The sequence below is a fragment of the Myotis myotis genome, unplaced genomic scaffold (genome assembly GCF_014108235.1).
Source record: "Myotis myotis isolate mMyoMyo1 unplaced genomic scaffold, mMyoMyo1.p scaffold_m19_p_4, whole genome shotgun sequence".
In the NCBI taxonomy this organism is placed as follows: Eukaryota; Metazoa; Chordata; class Mammalia; order Chiroptera; family Vespertilionidae; genus Myotis; species Myotis myotis.
In genome coordinates this window covers 81,903,474-81,922,183 of record NW_023416346.1, presented here as the reverse complement: position 1 = coordinate 81,922,183, position 18,710 = coordinate 81,903,474, and positions in this window count along the sequence as shown.

Sequence of the window (18,710 nt, the reverse complement as noted above, 5' to 3'; positions counted from 1 at the left end):
TGAGAGAATGGAACTTCCACCTCCTCTGGGTTCTTGAACTTGAATGTTGACCAAAGGCACCTCAGCGAGGGCAGCTCGCGTCCACCAGGTGTGTCTGTCTGCACCTGCTCCCGCCTCAGCACCTGCATTAGCCCCACAGAGGTGATCTTGTGGCTGCCCTGGCCTCCGCGGGAACAGGGCATCACCACTCCACCCTCTCACTGTCATCTCACAGGCGCCCACCCTCAGCACCCAGAACACCTAGACACTCTCCAAAGGACGTGAGGGGGTCGGAGGGGGTGTGTGCACATCCTGTGGGGGACTTAGGCATGCTGGGGTTGATGGAAGTGCGGTGGAGGGGTGGGGGGAACTTGTGTGCGCCTTGGTCTGCGACTGTTGCAGGCACGTGAGGGTGACAGCATGCTGGGGGACATTCGCATGCAAGGGGGGGGGGAAAGGATGTGCACACCGGAGGCCTGTGGCTTTGCAGATCTGCAACCCCCTGTGGTGCGGCCAGGAGGACGTCAGTCTGGCCTGCCACAGTGGCTATTCCTGCAATCCCGCACCTTCTGGGCCAGGAGGCGGGACTTGCACAGCCACTCCTTGGCGCTGATGGCCTGCAGGCACTACTTTAGCTCGGGCCGCAGGCTCCTCCACTTGGCGCGCTCATGGCTGCCACCACAGCTATGTGGGGAGTACCGGCCTGCCTCCCCTGCCCAGAGGCTCTCCATGCGCTGCCCACAGGCCCGGAGCAGCCTGGGCAGGCAGGACACCAGCGCGCTCTGCTCACCTGCCCAGAGTGACCGGGGCTGGGCGGAAGCCAGGCATCCTGCCCCGCCCAACTTCAGCTGCTGTGCCCCTGTGCCTGCTGCCCACCGGCCCAGATTGGCCGGGGCAGGGCGGTGCAGGACGCCTGCCCCCAGCAGCTCAGTGCCTGTGCATGTGCGTGCTGCCCACAGGCCTGCCATCTTTGTGGGGTTAATTTGCATGTCACTCCGATTGGCTGGTGGGTGTGGCTTGAGCATAGTGGAGGGACAGATAATTTGCATGTTTCTCTTTTATTATATAGGATTATAATTTAATTAATCCTCTATTGATGGATATATAAATGGTTTTCAGCCTTTTGTTATTGCAAACACTACTGTAGTGCATATGTTTATTTATGCATCTTTGCTAATATGTGTAAGTATATCAGTCGGACAAAATCCTAGATGTGTAAGTGCTAGGTAAAGATTCGGTGCCTTATTAGTTTAAGTAGATATTGTCAGATTGCCTTTCAAAGAGGGTGTATAAATTTATACACTCACCATTAGTATATATGAGGACATGTTCCCAACATCCTTGCTGACAATTAACAAATATTTTTATCTCTGACAATTTGACAGGTAAAATATAGAAAGCTATAATATTTTTATTTAATTTTTTAAAACATATTTTTATTGATTTCAGAGAGGTAAGGAAAGGGAGAGAGAAAAACATTGATGAGAGGGAACATAGATTGGCTGCCTCCTGCACACCCCCTACTGGGGATTGAACCTGCCACCTAGGTATGCGCCTTGACGGGGAATTGAACCAGCAACCTCTATGTGCATGGGACCAACTCCTCCAACTGAGCCACACCAGCTAGGCAATAATTCTTTCTATTTTAATTAAAAATATATGCACATGGCTCTGGCTGGTATAGTTCAGTTGATAGGAGTATCTTCCCATACACTGAAAGGTTGTGGATTCAATTCCCAGTGAGGGCACATACGGGAGGCAAATGATTGCTGTTTCTCACATCGATATTTCTCTCTATCTCTATCTCTATCTCTGTCTCTATCTCTATCTCTATCTCTATCTCTATCTCTATCTCTATCTCTATCTCTATCTCCTTTACCTCCTCTAAAAAAGTCAATGAAAAATGTCCTTGGGTGAGGATAAAAAAAGTTTTTAATTAAAAAAATGAAAACATATGCACATGGTAAAAAAAAAAAGTCAAGCAATTATAAAAAGATAAACAATAAAAGTTGTATACTACCCCTACTCCTATTTCCTAGTTCCCTTTCCAGAGACCATCACTATTGTCAGTTTGTTGTATATGTTCTAGATATAGTCTATAAAAATCAGGCATATGCAAGTATAAATGGGTGTATATATGTGTGCACACATATGTTTGGATATCTCTGTCTATCTGGTCTGGTTTATTGATGAAAATGGAAGTTTCCCTTTTTCACGTAAAAATATATCAATACCTACATATACACATCACTTCTCCCTTTTATTTCACAAATGGTAGCAGGCTATTAACTTTACTTTTTTCACTTAATATATCTCTTAGATTGTGTCATATCAGTAGATTTACAGCTGTCTTACTCTTTCGTATGGGTACATAATTTATTTAACCAAATCTAGGCATTTCAGTTGTTTCCAATATCCTGTTATTACAAACAGTTTCTTTGAACATACTTATTTGTGTACATGTACCAGTATATTTGTAGGATGAATTCCTAGAAGTATGGTTCTGGATCAAAGTATATTGTGACTGATGTGATTCCCTGCCCAACATCCATTCTGTGTCTTCCCCATTGTTTAGCAGTTATAAAGTTTGAAGGGGTGTAATTGACCTCACCCCCAGCTTTTGGCAAGTGGTACCACCATGTAACCCAATCAGTATAAGTCCATCCCTATATGCCTCAGTGATTGGTTTAGGCAACCCAGGCCTTAGCCAATCAATGCATACCACTGTCCTGTCAAGAAGATTGTTCAGGAATGGGCCACTGACCCAATTCAAATTCTTAAAATGTTAGAGGGTATTTGTTGAAGTATTTGGAGGAAGAATTTTTTTGTTTTAGTTCTTTGCTCTTCTGAGAGACATAACAGAAGGCCAGCTTTGTCTCATCTCTTAGACATTGTGATATGGCTGATATGAAGTCTTCAAATGCTGCAGCTTTTTTGCTACTGAGAAGGGGGGTCAAATTTACTTTGAAGCTCAAACTGTGGAAGGGTGAACTCGCAGATGGAAAAAAAATTAGGTCTTTGGTTATATTGTTGATCCATGCAATCAAACCAAAAGCAAAGCCTGCTCATCCCCTGGAATTTGCAGTTGTACATATCAATAAATCCTCTTTATTGTTTAAGCTTATTGGAGTTGGGTTTTCTGTTACTTACCAATAAAAAAGGCATATTTACGTTTAAAATGTTTTGACAAGCTGCCTTCCAAAAGTTATACTAATTTACAATCCAATAAAATATGAGTGTCTGTTTCTCCACACACTTGAAAAAACAATACATTATGAGACTTTCTGATATTGTCATTTTTATAGGAAAAGAGTGGTACCTTATTTTTAGCACAATTTTTCTCATGAATAAGGTTAAGCTTTCTAATATGCTTAAGTGTGTGTGTGTATGTGTACTGCTCGTGTTCTTTGCCTAGTTTTCTATTTCTATTTATCTTTTCCTTATTGCTTGTAAAAGCTTTTTACACTACACAACCCAGGCCTTTATCATATCAGTTGAAATATATTTTCTGAGTTTCTTCTTTAACTTTTGACTTTTTTTAGAAATGTTTTTATTGATTTCAGGGAGGAAGGAAGGAGAGAGAGATAGAAACATCAATGATGAGAGGGAATCATTGATCAGCTGCCTCCTGCATGCCCCACTCTGGGGATTGAGTCCACAACTCAGGCATATGCCCTGACCGGGAATCGAACCATGACCTCCTGGTTCATAGGTTGATGTTCAACTACTGAGCATTGCCGGCCTGGCTTTATTTTTGAGATATATATATATATTTTTTTAATTAAATCTTTATTGTTCAGATTATTACATTTGTTCCTCTTTTTTCCCCCCATAACTCCCCTTCACCCAGTTCCCACCCCACCCTCCTCCCTCACTCCCCATCCACTGTCCTCATCCACAGGTGCACCATTTTTGTCCAGTCTCTTCCCGCATCCCCCTCCCCCCCCCCCACAAGAATAGCCAGTCCATTCCCTTTCTATGCCCCTGATTCTATTATAATCACCAGTTCATTCTGTTCATCAGATTATTCACTTGATTTTCAGAGTCACTTGTTGATAGATGTGTATTTGTTGTTCATAATTTGTATCTTTATCTTTTTCTTCTTCTTCTTCTTCTTGAAGGATACCTTTCAGCATTACATATAATACTGGTTTGGTGGTGATGAACTCATTTAGCTTTTCCTTATCTGTGAAGCTCTTTATATGACCTTCAATTCTGAATGATAGCTTTGCTGGATAAAGTAATCTTGGTTGTAGGTTCTTGGCATACATCACTTTGAATATTTCTTGCCACTCCCTTCTGGCTTGCAAAGTTTCTGTTGAGAAATCAGCTGGCAGTCGTATGGGTACTCCCTTGTAGGTAACTGACTGTCTTTCTCTTGCTGCTTTTAAGATTCTCTCTTTGTCTTTTGCTCTTGGCATTTTCATTATGATGTGTCTTGGTGTGGTCATCTTTAGGTTCCTTTTGTTTGGGGTTCTCTGTGCTTCCTGGACTTGTAAGTCTATTACTTTCACCAGGTAGAGGACGTTTTCTGTCATTATTTCTTCAAATAGGTTTTCAATATCTTGCTCTCTCTCTTCTTCTGGCACCCCTATAATTCTGATGTTGGTACGCTTGAAGCTGTCCCAGAGGCTCCTTACACTATCTTCGTATTTTTGGATTCTTTTTTCATTTTGCTTTTCCGGATTGGGTATTTTTTGCTTCTTCATATTTCAAATCTTTGGCTTGATTCTTGCAATCCTCTGGTCTGCTGTTGGGAGTCTGTATAATGTTCTTTATTCCAGTCAGTGTATGCTTAATTTCTAGTTGGTCCTTTATCACAACATCGAGGGTCTCACTAGACTTCTTGAGGGTCTCATTAAGTTTATTGGCGGTTTCTAGAAAATTCTTGAAAAACCTTAAAAGTGTGGTTTTGAACTCTATATCCAGTAGTTTGCTTTCCTCCATTTCTGTCATTTGTGACCTGTTTCTTTGTCTCTGCATTTTTTATGCTTCCCTGTGTCGACAGAGTGGCTTTCTGTGCTAGGTGTCCTATAGGGCCCAGTGGCTCAGCCTCCGCAATTACCTAAGGTGGACACTCTTGGTACACCCCTTTGTGGGCTTTGTGCACAGTCTTGTAGTTAAGCCTTGATTGTTGTTGGTATCACTGGGAGGAACTGACCTCCAGGCCAATTGGCTGTGAGAATCAGCTGTGTCTGCAGTGGGAGAACTTCTGTGCTGAAGACACCCTTCTGGGGTAAGACTTGCTTCAGTGGGGCTTTGGTGCTCACTGAGTCTGCCCCCTGAGTGTGTTCCTTATGGATCTGAGGAGTTTAAATCTGGATGGTCCCACTCTGATCACTAGGTACAAGGGCTCTTGAATCTCTAAGGAGGTGCTAATTTAGCCTCTGCCTGAGGCTATCCAGCAGGAGCTATGAAGAGATCTGCAGATTCCTCTTCCTTGTTTGGGGTTTGGAGATGCTCAGATGAGGCCCAGCTGTGAAGCAATGCAATCTGCTGTAGGGCCTTGAGCCTTCTTTTGGATGTTCTGGTTCTCTCTCACCTAGCTGCAGTTTGTTAGGTAATTTTAGATCTCAAAGGACCAGCCCATTCATATGCAAAAGCCTCTGCTAGAAGTTTGGGTGGGGCGGGGCCTCAGGGAATCAACAGAGCGGAGCAAACAGCTATGGCTGGTCCTCAGTCCTGCCCTAAGAGGCCTCTGGGTCTCAGTGTCCTGCGGTATTTGCTGCCAGCACCTCTGAGAGAAAGCCGCCCTCGAGTTCCGCCCAGTGCCAGACAGTCCAGTTTCCCTCTGTATGAGTCTGGGTTCCCAGAGACTCGCCCGGAACTGGAGTCAGGGCTGTTGGGAGCTTGAGACTTCCTCCCGATTGAAAAAGACAACTGCATCCTCCGTTGCCAGCCCTTTCCGGGCGCGTGCCTCCATACCGCTGCACTTTATTTCTGCACCTCCTCTGAGTCTCAGTGTGCTTTTCTCTTTCCTTCTAGTTGTAGAATTTCCACTCAGCCAGCCTTCCTGTGGTTCTGGGTGATGTCTGTTTTGTCTTTAGTTGTAGTTTTGAAGTGGTTGTGCGAGGCAGCAATTTCAGGTGTTTACCTATGCCGCCATCTTGGTTTCTCTCCTTGTGTTATATTTTAAAATCAGAAAGTTCTAGTTCTCCAACTTTGTTCTTTTTTAAGATTCTTTTGACTATTTAGAGTCCCTTAAGATTCCATATGAATTTTAGGATGTATTTTTCTATTTCTAGAAAAAAATCTATTGGGATTTTGATTGGGATTGCATTGAATCTGTACTGTGGATCACTTTGAGGAGTATTTTCATCATAATAATATCAAGTCTTTCAGTCCATGAATACAGGATAACTTTCCATTAAAAATATGTTTTTATTGATTTCAGAGAGGGAGAGAGAGATAGAAACATCAATGATGAGAGAGAATCATTGATCAGCTGCCTCCTGCATGCCCCCTACTGTGGATTGAGCCCACAACCTGGGCATGTGCCCTGACCCAGGAATCCAACCGTTGCCTCATGGTTCAGGGGTGGACACTCAGCCATTGAGCCACGCCATCTTTCCTTTTTTTTTTAAAATGTCTTCTTTAGTTCAGCAATGTTTTGTGGTTTTCATTGCTAGTGTATAGAAATGATACTGATTTTTGTGTATGTTGATTTAGTATCCTACAACTTTGCTGAATATATTAGCAAAGCAGTTTAGTTGAATCTTAAGGTTTCTGCATATAAGATCACATCATCTGTGAATAGAGATACTTTTACTTCTTCCTTTCCAACCTGGTTCCCTTTTATTTCTTGTTCTTGCCTGATTGCTAGTTAGAACTTCCACTATTATGTTAATAGACATGGCAAAGGAAGATATTCCTGATCTTATAGGAAAAGATTTTAGTCTTTCACCATTGTGTGTAATGTTAGTTGTGGGTTTTTCATATATGGCCTTTATTATGTTGAGGAAGTGTCCTTCTATTCCTAGTTTATTGAGTATTTTTACCAAGAAAGAGTTTTGGATTTCATTAAATGCTTTTTCTGTGTCTATTGAGATGATCGTGTGATTTTTATTCTTTATTATGTTAACTAGAGGCCCAGTGCATGAAATTTGTGCACTGGTAGGGTCCCTAGCGGCTGCCAGCTGCCCCACCCCGGCCCCCTGGTTGAACTCCTGGAAGAACTCCAGTGGAGGGGACAATTTGCATAATAAGCTTTTATTATATAGGATGTGGCATGTTACATTTATTGATTTGCATGTGTTGAACCACCCTGCATCCCAGAGACAGATACCATTTGCTTGTGGTATATGATGCTTTTAATATACTGTTGAAATAAGTTTGCTAGTATTTTGTTGAGGATTTTTGCATCCATGTTCATCAGAGATCCTGGTCTGTAGTTTTCTTGTGCTGTCTTTGTCTGGCTTTGGTATTAGGATGATGCTGGCTTCATATAATGAGTTAGGAAGTGTCTCCTCCTCTTCAATTTTTTGGAAGAGTTTGAGAAGGATTGGTTTTAATTCTTCAAATGTTTGCTTGAATTCACCAATGAAGCCATCTGGTCCTGAGCTATTCTTTATTAGGAAATCTTTGATTACTGATCCAATCTCCTTGCTAGTTACAGGTCTTTTCAGATTTTCTGTTTCTTCATGGGTTGGTTTTGGTAGACTGTGTGTGAAAGGGACATGCTTATTTCCTCTATCCATAGAATACTTTTGTATTCCAAGTGTGTGGATGTTTTTCCCACACCAAGCAATTATCCAGGTCTCGGTAGATACTAACTGGGTGGTCTACAATTTAACTCAATTCTGACACTATCTACCTTACTTACTATATTACTGGTTTATTATAAAAGGATAAAGCTCAGAAACAATATGGGCCTGGAAGGCACAGTTCCCCCTTTATCCCTGAGTTTCGGGATTGGGGGAGCAGAATGATTGTTTGGGACCTGGGAACTTGTGTGAAGTGTTGTGGAAAGAAGGGGCAGGGGTTGAAATTAGTTGGCTCTTACTGACCCCCAGTGAGATTGTGGTCCCCTCACTGCAACTTTTCTTCACTTTTCTTAAAGGCATTTTGTTTCTTTAAAGTCTGTACAGCAAGAGCAACTTTTTGTCAAAAATGAGAAATGAAAAGGAAAGGAATAATGATAGGGAAAAAGTACACAAAGGCATGGGGGAAGGAGTGTGGAGCCCCCTCTCAGCACCTCCACATGATCACCAATCTGTAAGTTCTCCAAACCTCTTCTATGAGAATTTTTATGGAAGCTTCATTACACCAGCATGATTGATCAAATCATATGCCATTGGTGATTAAGTCAATCTCCAGTCCCTCTCTTCCCCAGAGGTCAAGGGATGGGGCTGAAAGTTCCAATCCTCTAATCACATGATTGGTTCCCCTAGCCACCACCCCTCCCCCCAATTCCTGAAGCTATTCAGAAGCCCCTACCCACCAGTCATCTGCTTTATTTCTTGTTGAAGTCTTTTCTTTCTGCATTGATCTGTCTGACTTAATTATCCATTCTTGAAGTGAATTGTTAAAGGTTCCAACATGTAAAACTGTCTATTTCTCCCTTCAATACTGTTAATTTTTGCTTCATATATTTTAGGACTCTGTTGTTAGGTTAATATATATTCTATATTCTTGCTGGGTCAAACCTTTTAGTAATATGTAATGTCCACCTGACCTTCATAAGTAATATAGCTACCATTTAGCATTATGCTGGAAGTCTTAACCAATACAGTGAAATGAGAAATCAAAATAAGAGGTATAGCCCTAGCTGGTTTGTCTCAGTGGATAGAGTGTTGGACTGCGGACTGAAGAGTCCCAGGTTCGATTCTAGTCAAGGGCACCTGTCCGGGTTGTGGGCTTGATCCCCAGTAGGGGGCATGCAGGAGGCATCCTATTAATGATTCTCTCTCATCATTGATGTTTCTATCTCTCTCTCCGTCTCCCTTCCTCTCTGAAATTGAGAAAAAAATATATTAAAACAAAACAAAACAAAATAAGAGGTATAAATATTGGCAAGGTAAAGATAAAACTCTCATTATTTCTAGTTGATATGAAAATCCAAGAAATCAACATACAAGTTGATTAAACACACACACACACACACACACACACACACACACACACACATCTATATTGCAAGATGGCCAATTATTAAATATAATAACAAACTCACTAACTTTCCTAAATATAAGCAACAACTAAGTAGAAAATGTTATAAAAAGAGATTCCAGCTCAGCTGGCATGGCTCCGTGGTTCAATTCCTAAAGACCCAACAATTCCACTCCTAGGTATTTCTCAAGAGAAATGAAAACATATGTTCATAAAAGTCTTATATACAAATATTCATAGCAGCTTTATCCATTACGGCCCCAAACTGAAAAATTGCTATACATCCTTGCAATTGAATACCACTAAGCAATAAAAATGAATGAACTGTTATGCACAACAACATGAATAAATCTCAGAAACATTATGCTGAGCAAAAGAAGTAGACAGAAAAGAGTGCATGCTGTATGAATCTATTTATATGAAATTCTAGAAAGGCATAATTAATCTTTAGTGATAGAAAGCAGAAGAGTAATCCTCTGGGACTAGAGGTGGTAGGGATTGACTGCAAAGGGGTACGAGGGAACTTTTAGGGGTGATGGTAGTAATTACATGGATGCATACATTTTGTCAAAAGTCATCAAATTATAAACTTAAAATAGGCTTTTTTTAATGTCTTGCCTCTATAAATTTGATTTCAAAAGAAAAAAATACAATTCTGCAATGAAAAAGGATGAAGTACTGATACATGCTACTTACATATGGAGGAAACTATAAAACACTGTGCTAAGTTAAGGAAGCCAGATGCAAAAAAATGACAGATACAATGTGTGATCCCATTTATGTGAAACAATAAGGAAAGAGAACTTTATAGAGACAGTAAGTAGATTAGTGATTGTCTGGGGGTTGGGAACAGGGAGTGACTACAACTGGGCTTGAAGGATCTTTTTTGGTTGATATAAATGTTCTAAAATTGGATTGTGATGATAGTAGCACAACATTGTAAAGTTACTAAAATTCATTGTACATTTAAAATGAGTGAATTTATGGTATATAAATTATATCTCAGTAAAGCCTGTTTTTTAAAATATATATTGATTTCAGAGAGGAAGGGAGAAGGAGAGATAGAAACATCAATGATGAGAGAGGAGAGAATCATTGATAGGCTGCCTCCTGCACATCCCACACTGAGGAATGGAGCCTGCAACCTGTGCATGTGCCCTGACCAGGAATTGAACCATGACCTCCTGGTTCACAGGTCAACTGGGCAAAGCTGTTTTTTTCAAAATATGTTTTTGATTTTAGAGATGTTGGGGTCTAGCCCCAGCAGGTCCAAGGGTTCCCAAAGGTATGGATGGAATCGGCGAAGAAGGAAGGACTCGGAGGCAGCGTTCAGGTGATCATCATAGCCAGGTTCTCTAGCCAGGATCTCCAGCCCAAGTTCTGTCTTTTTTTTTTTAATATATTTTATTGATTTTTTATAGAGAAGAAGAGAGAGAGATAGAGAGTTAGAAACATCGATGAGAGAGAAACATCGATCAGCTGCCTCCTGCACATCCCCCACTGGGGAAGTGCCCACAACCCAGGTACATGCCCTTGACCGGAATCAAACCGGGGACCTTTCAGTCCGCAGGCCAACACTCTACCCACTGAGCTAAACTGGTTTCAGCAAGTTCTGTCTTTTATTGTCTTGTTACATCTGTATTTATACCAGTTGATTTTAATCCTATCAATTTCTATTCCAAAGGTTAGGGCGTTTCTTATCTCCATTCCAGGGAGTAAAGATTATATAGCTTAAGGGTGATTGTTCATAGTTTAAGTGATTATCTACCCGCCTGGAATTTAGTTAAGGGATTTTATTCCCTCCCTAACTTCAAGGAAAAATCCCTACCCGGGAAACAACCTTTCTCGGAGAGGTGACCTTGGTTAAAACACATAGCGCCAAGAAGGTGAGCAAACATATTAAGAACAGTATGCCATATACGCCAGGTCCCTTGAAACATATGCTGTGCAGATGTTTCTTCCCTGCAGCGACTGTGTCAAGCAGCAAGGATGGACCAGCTTCCGGCATAGAGAGAGAGAGGAAGGGAGAGAGAAACATCCATTGGCTGCCTCCCCCATGCCCCACACCCCTCCCCCTAACAGGGATCGAGCCCACAACCTGGACATGTACCCTGACTGGTGACCTCTTGGTGCATGGGATGACACCCAACCAACTGAGCCACACCAGCCAAGGCAATGAAGCTTGTTTTAAAAAGATAATTAAGCCCAGCTGGTGATTGACCATATAGTCCAACAATCACACTCCTTGGTATTTACCCAAAGAGTTGAGAACTTTATGTTCACATAAAAGTCTGTGCATGAATGTTTATAGTGCTTTATGAAAGTGCGAGGACTACGCCCTCCACCTTGCCCCAGGGTAAGGGCTATGCCCTCCATCTTACCTTGGCCATGTGCTCAGCAAGGCTTCTTCCCGGAAGCCAAGCCGCTGCTGGCCACGCCCAGGATTTCTCTGGACTGGCCAGTGATAGTCAAGGGAAGTGCACGCCATCACTATGACCACATCCTGTGTAATGAGACACCGACTCGCGCCTGGCCAATCGGCAGGGCCCACAGTCCTTTCTCCTCCCCTTACCCCAACCCCCTATAAAACCTCTCTCCACACAGAGTTTTTTCTCTCTCTGCCACCTGCTGCTGTGCCAGTAAGGGGGGGCAGGGGAGCCAAACCTAGGTTTGAAATGAAGGACTCTTTGCTTTTGCATCAGACTCGCTGGCTCCCTGATGGGCTTTTTGGGAACCTTGAAATCTGGGCACAACACTTTATTCATAACTGCCCCAACTTGGAAGCAACTAAGCTATCCTTCAGTAGGTGAACAGATAAATAAACTGTGGTACACCCAAACAATGAAATATTAGTCAGTGTTAAAAAAGAAATGAGCTATTAAGCCATGAAAAGACATAGAGAAACATCAAATTCATATTACTAAGTGAAAGAAATCAATCTGAAAAGACTACATATTAGATGACATTCTTAAAAAAGCAAACTGTGGAAAGGTTACTGGAATGGGGACCTGGCCCTGAGTGGGTCTGCCTAGGGCAGTGATGGCGAACCTTTTGAGCTCGGCGTGTCAGCATTTTGAAAAACCCTAACTTAACTCTGGTGCCGTGTCACATATAGAAATTTTTTGATATTTGCAACCATAGTAAAACAAAGACATATTTTTGATATTTATTTTACATATTTAAATGTCATTTAACAAAGAAAAATCAACCAAAAAAAATGAGTTCACATGTCACCTCTGACACGCGTGTCATAGGTTTGCCATCACTGGCCTAGGGCTAGCTGGTAATTTCATAACATGAGCCCAGCCTATGAGGGAACATTTATTAAAGCCGGGGACAGTAGAACAAGAAAGGGCTTAGCATAGAAGAAGCAACAGGAGAATCTAGATAGGCTAGGCTGCCCTAGCTCTCTGGGAAGTCAGAGAAAACGGGGCCTTGGTTTCAGGTTCAGGGATTAGCCTGAGACAAGGGGCTGTTGCCCATTGCTCCTCTGATTGCAAGCCTCATGGGGTCCTTTAGGGTTTACAACGGTTCTCAACCTGTGGGTCGAGACCCCTTTGGCGGTCGAACGACCCTTTCACAGGGGTCGCCTAAGACCATCCTGCATATCAGATATTTACATTACGATTCATAACAGTAGCAACATTACAGTTATGAAGTAGCAACAAAAATAATTTTATGGTTGGGTCACAACATGAGGAACTGTATTTAAAGGGCCAGAAGGTTGAGAACCACTGGTAGAAGATGCATACCTGTGGGGGAAGAAGAGGAGAAAAGGAATGGCAGGGGCTGCTCCCCAGAGGGAGAGCACCCACTGGATCCTTTTTCTTGAGGCTTTATCTCTTTCTTGCAGGTGGAAATCTTAGGGGAGATCTCAGGGGAGGGTTTCAACAGAATATTCATCAGTTTTCTAGGTGTGCTCCTTCAGGGTCATGATCTCCACTGATTGGTTAGTGTCAGGGCAGGGTTTTATTAGTCATTGCAGCTGGTACTGGTGTCGCCCACCTGGTTTTGCTGCTTTTCTGGGCCTGGAGCTAAAATACAACTGATAGCTAGATGTTATTTCTAGGGAGGTGACCTTTTGTATCTGCTGTAAGTTGCTCTGTCATTTTGTTTAGCTATTTATCTCAGTTCCCTATTTCACTTGTCCTGGCTTACTGGTTTGTTTCAGAGACAGTAAAAAGATCAGTGGTTGCCAGGGATTAGAGGGAAGAGGGGGATAAATAGGCAGACCACAAAAGGTTTTTAGGACAGTGAAACTATTCTGTATGCCATTATAATAGTGGATACATGTCATTATATATTTGGCAAAATTCATAGAATGTACAACACCAAGAATGAACCCTAATGTAAACTGTGATGTATCATTGTAAGTTCATCAACTGCCACTCTGGTGAATGTTGGTCATGGGGGCAGTATGCATGTGAGGGGTTAGGGAATAGATGGGAGTTCTCTGTATTTTTAATTCAATTTTGCTGTAAACCTAAAACTGCTCTAAAAATAAACTCCATTAAAAAAAAAGAAGAAGAAGAGAAGAAGAGGCCTGGCTGGGTGGCTCCGTTGGTTGGAGTGTCATCTGTACACTGAAAGGTTGCAGGTTTGATTGCTGGTTAGGGCACTTAATCCAGGTAGTGGTTTCGATCCCCATTTGGAGCACATGCTGGAGGCAACCAATCTATGTTTGTTTCCCTTCCCTTCCCTTCCCTTCCCTTACCTTCCCTTCCCTTCCCTTCCCTTCCCTTTCCTTCCTCTCTCTCTCCCTCTCCTTTCCCCTCTCTTTAAAAATCAAAGAAAACATATCGTCGGGTAAGAGGTTTTTTTTTAAAAAAGGAAGAAATGAATTATCAAGCCATGAAAAGACATGGTGGGGGGCATGGAGGGTCGAGGAGAGATAAACCAGAGAACTTATATACTTATATGCATAGCTCACAGACACGGACAATAGGGTGGTGAAGAAGACCTGGAGGTGGGTGGGTAGGGGCTGGGAAGAGGGGGCTAAAGGGGGGGGAAATGGGAGATATCTGTAATACTGTCAACAATAAAAAAAGGAAATACATGGAAGAACCTCAAAAGTATATTATTAAATGAAAGAAGTCAATCTGAAAAGACTACATATTGTATGATTTCAATTATATAAAATTCTAAAAAGGCAAAACTATGGAGATAGTAAAAAGATCAGTGGCTGCTCAGGGTTTGGGGGGAGGGATGAATAGGCAGACCACAGAGGATTTTTATTTTTTAAAATATATTTTTATTGATTTCAGAGAAGAAGGGAGAGGGAGAGATAGAAACATCATTGATGAGAGAGAATCATTGATTGGCTGCCTCCTGCACGTCCTCTACTGGGGATGGAACCTGCAACCCAGACATGTGCCCTGACCAGGAATCAACATGACTTCATGGTTCATAGGTCAAGGCTCAACCTCTGAGCTACACTGGCCAGGCAACACAGGATTTTTAGAGCAGTGAAACTATTCTGTATGATACTAATGGTGAATATATTTGTTAAAACTCATAGAATGTACAACACCAAGAGTGAATCCTAAAGTAAACTATGGATTTTGGATGATAATGATTTGTCAATTTAGGTTAATCAATTGTAATAAATATGCCACTCTGATGGTGTGGGCTGTTGAGATAGAGGGGGAGACTGTGAAAGGGGGGGGGCAGGGGATATATGGGAATTCTCTGTATTTTCTGCTCAATTTTGCTGTGAACCTAAAATTCTGAAAAATAAAGTCTATTAAAAATTAACTGTTTAAACAAAGATAATAACAATGTATTGTATAGTAAAAGTAAAATGCATGACAATAGCATAGAGTCCAGGAAGAGAGAAATGGAAGTATATTAACATAAGGTTCTTATACTCTTCATGGAGTCGTATCATTACACTTGAAGGCAGACTATGAGAAGTTATGGGTATAAAATAAACCTTTAAGCAACTACTAAAATGACAAAACAAAGAGGTATAGCTAATAAGTCAACAAAGGAGATAAACTGGAATAAAAATAATATTTGTTAATCCAAAAGAAGGCAGAAAAAGAGAACAAAGAAGAGATGGGACAAATAGAAAACAAATAATAAAGTGACACTCTAACATAATCATATCAGTAATCATGCTAAATGTAGGTGGTCTTAATACCTCAATTACAGGGTAGAGATGATCAGATTGAATAAAAAAGCAGGACCCTAATATACGCTGACTACAAGAAAGGCTCTTTAACTACAAAGACACAAATAGGTTAAAAGTAAAAGTATGTTAAAAAAAAAAAAGGATGTATCATGATAACGCTAGTCAACAGAAAGTTGGAGGGGCTATATTTGAAAGGACTATGCCCTCCATCTTGCCCCAGGGTAAGGGCTACGCCCTCCATCTTACCACATCCTGTGTAACAAGACACCGACTTGTGCCTGGCCAATCGGCAGGGCCCACAGTCCTTTCTCCTCCCCTTACTCCAACCCCCTATAAAACCTCTCTCCACACAGAGTTCTCCCTCTCTGCCACTTGGCTTGCCATTGTGTTGGTGAGTATGGTGGACGGGGAGCTTGAGCTAGCTCGAATAAAGACTCTTTGCTTTTGCATCAGACTCAACTGGCTCCCTGGTGGGCTTTTGGGGATCTTGAAATCTGGGCATAACAATATTAATATTGGTCAAAGAGATTTAAAATGGTGGCAGAGTAGCAGGATGCTGCACGGACATGCTCCCAGGAACAAGCTGGAATTGCAACTGAAATACAGAAAGGCTTCCTGCATAATCAATGGAAAACTCACAGAAGAGAACCCTGATACCCAAGGACCGAAGGTGGAGACTGCATGCAGTGGTTCTCAACCTTCCTAATGCCACAACCCTTTAATACAGTTCCTCAGGTTGTGGTGACCCCCAACCATAAAATTATTTTCGTTGCTACTTCATAACTGTAATTTTGCTACTGTTATGAATCATTATGTAAATATCTGATACGCAGAATGTATTTTCATTGTTACAAATTGAACATAATTAAAGCATAGTGATTAATCATAAAAACAATATGTAATTATATATGTGTTTTCTGATGGTCTTAGGTGACCCCTGTGAAAGGGTCATTCAATCCACAAAGGAGTCTCGACCCACAGGTTGAGAACCGCTGGCATAGAGACTGGTAGGAGGGGCGGAGCCGAGAAAGGGCTGGCTGGGCTCCCACAGAAGGCAACGGAAGTCCCAGAGAGATATCTCAGCTGTGGGATGGGGGGTGGGGGAGGGTGCCACTGAGAACTCTACGATCTAATCCCGAAGCTGGGCTCCCCAGCAGAGAGCATCAAACTGAGGATGGTGCCCACATAACATCTAGCTGTGAAAAGCAGTGGGGTGCTGTCTGCCAGGGAGTGGCAGCTGAAAGTTTGGGCACCCTCTTAAAGGGTCAACGCACAAAAATTCTCTGTGGAGCCACCCACCTTGTGCTCTGGCAGAGGGAGGGTGAAGTGGACTGGAGCTGTGAGAGCAGAACCCAGGATTGGGGACTCGGGGGATAGAGCTCAGAAGGCAGACACCCCAAGTTTCCTGGGCTGAGTCATTCCCTCACACAGTGGAGGACATCTTTCCCACATAGACATCTGCCTTGCCTGGGGGGAAGACAGTTGACACACCCTATTGGAAAACACCTTGCCCTGAGGCCATTTAAGAGATTAAAAGTAACAATTAGCCTCCAGGCAGAAGCAACTGCCCCATCCTGTTGAAAACCTCTCACCACACCTGAGGATGATTGCCTGGGGGCAATTCAAGGCAGAATCCTATTAGTTTGTAGATAGAGGTGGTCTCTGGAGGCTTTGAGTCATTGTCTGATCCAATTAGCCAGAAACAGCCTTTAACACTGTTCCTGCACTAGAGATTGAGAGGTATGGAGGATCTACCTAAAACATAGTCACAAAAGCAAACAGACAACCAAAATGAGGAAACAAAGAAACAACCCCTAAGTGAAAGAACTATCGAATTCTCCAGAAGAAGAGATAAATGAAGCAGAGATATGAAAATTATCTGAAACAGAGTTCAGAGTAATAATGTTAAAATGCTCAACAGTATGAAAAAGATATAGTAACTATGAAAAAAAGAACAGTCCAAGATAAAGAATGACATAACACAAATAAAGAACACATTGGAAGGAACACACAGATTAGGGGAAGCTGAGGATTGAATCAGTGAATTAGAAGACAGAGTTGAAAATATCACTCAATTAGAGAACCAAAAAGAAAAAACAATTAAAAAACAGGACAGCTTAAGGGAGCTGTGGGACAATGTGAAATGCAACAATATTCGAATAGCAGATGTGTCAGAAGAGGCAGAAAGGGAGAAAGGAATAGAGGACGTGTTTGAAGAAATAATGGTAGAAAACTTCCCTAACCTGGTAAAGGAAAAAGTCACACAAGTTCAGGAGTCACAAAGAACCCCAAACAAGAAGAACCCAAACAAACTCTCACCCAGACACATCAATGCCAAAAATTAAAGACAGAGAGAGGATCTTAAAGGCAGCAAGAGAAAAGAAAACTGTTACCTACAATGGAGTTCCCATAAGGCTGACACCTGATTTCTCATCAGAAACTCTACAGGCCAGAAGGGAATGGCATGAAGTACTCAAGGTAATGGTAAGCAAGGATCTGAGACCAAGATTACTATATCCAGCAAGGCTATCATTCAAAATAGTCAGTCAAATAAAGAGCTTCCTCAACAAAAAAATGCTAAAGGAGTTCATCACCACCAAGCCAGCATTATAAGAAATGCTAAAGGGATTGCTGTAAGGGATTGCTGAGAAGAAGAAACAGAGAGAAACCTAGCCATACAGAATTAAAATGGCTATAAATAAGTACCTCTCAATAATAACCCTAAATGTAAATGGATTAAATACTCCAATCAAAAGATGTAGGGTAGCTGAATGGATACAAAAACGTGACCCAACTATATGCTGTCTACAAGAGACCCACCTCAAAACAAAAGACACACACAGGATGAAAGTGAAGGGATGGAAAAACATTTTCCATGCAAATGGAAAAGAAAAAAAAAAAGCTGGAATAGCAATACTCATATCCAACAAAATAGACTTTAAAAGCAACATGCTAAGCGAAATAAGTCAGTCAGAGAAAGATAAATATCATATGGTCTTACTCATTTGTGGAACAAAATGAACAACATAAACTGATGAACAAAAATAGAGCCAGAGGGGGAAAATATATACTTGAATATAATAGAAGTAAATCTATTATTTGCAGATTTTTAATATTTCCTACAACTTTTGTGATATCATACTATGTTAGTACAGTTTTGGTAATATTATACTTAAAATCCTTTTATTCTTGAAATATTAATGTTTATTGCATGTAACATTATTATATTTAAAATCATTTTTCTTGAAATAAAAAAACCTGAAAAAATATTGGTCAAAGTAGATTTCAGAGCAAAGATTACACTAATAAATAAAGAAGGTGATATAATGATATAGAGGTGAATTAATGAGGAGAATATAATAATTCTAAATGTTTGTGCACCTAATATAAGAGCTTCAAAATACATGACTCAAAAACTGATAAACTACACGGAGAAATAGACAAATCCAAAATGCTTGTTAGCGATTTCAATACCCTTACCAATAATTGG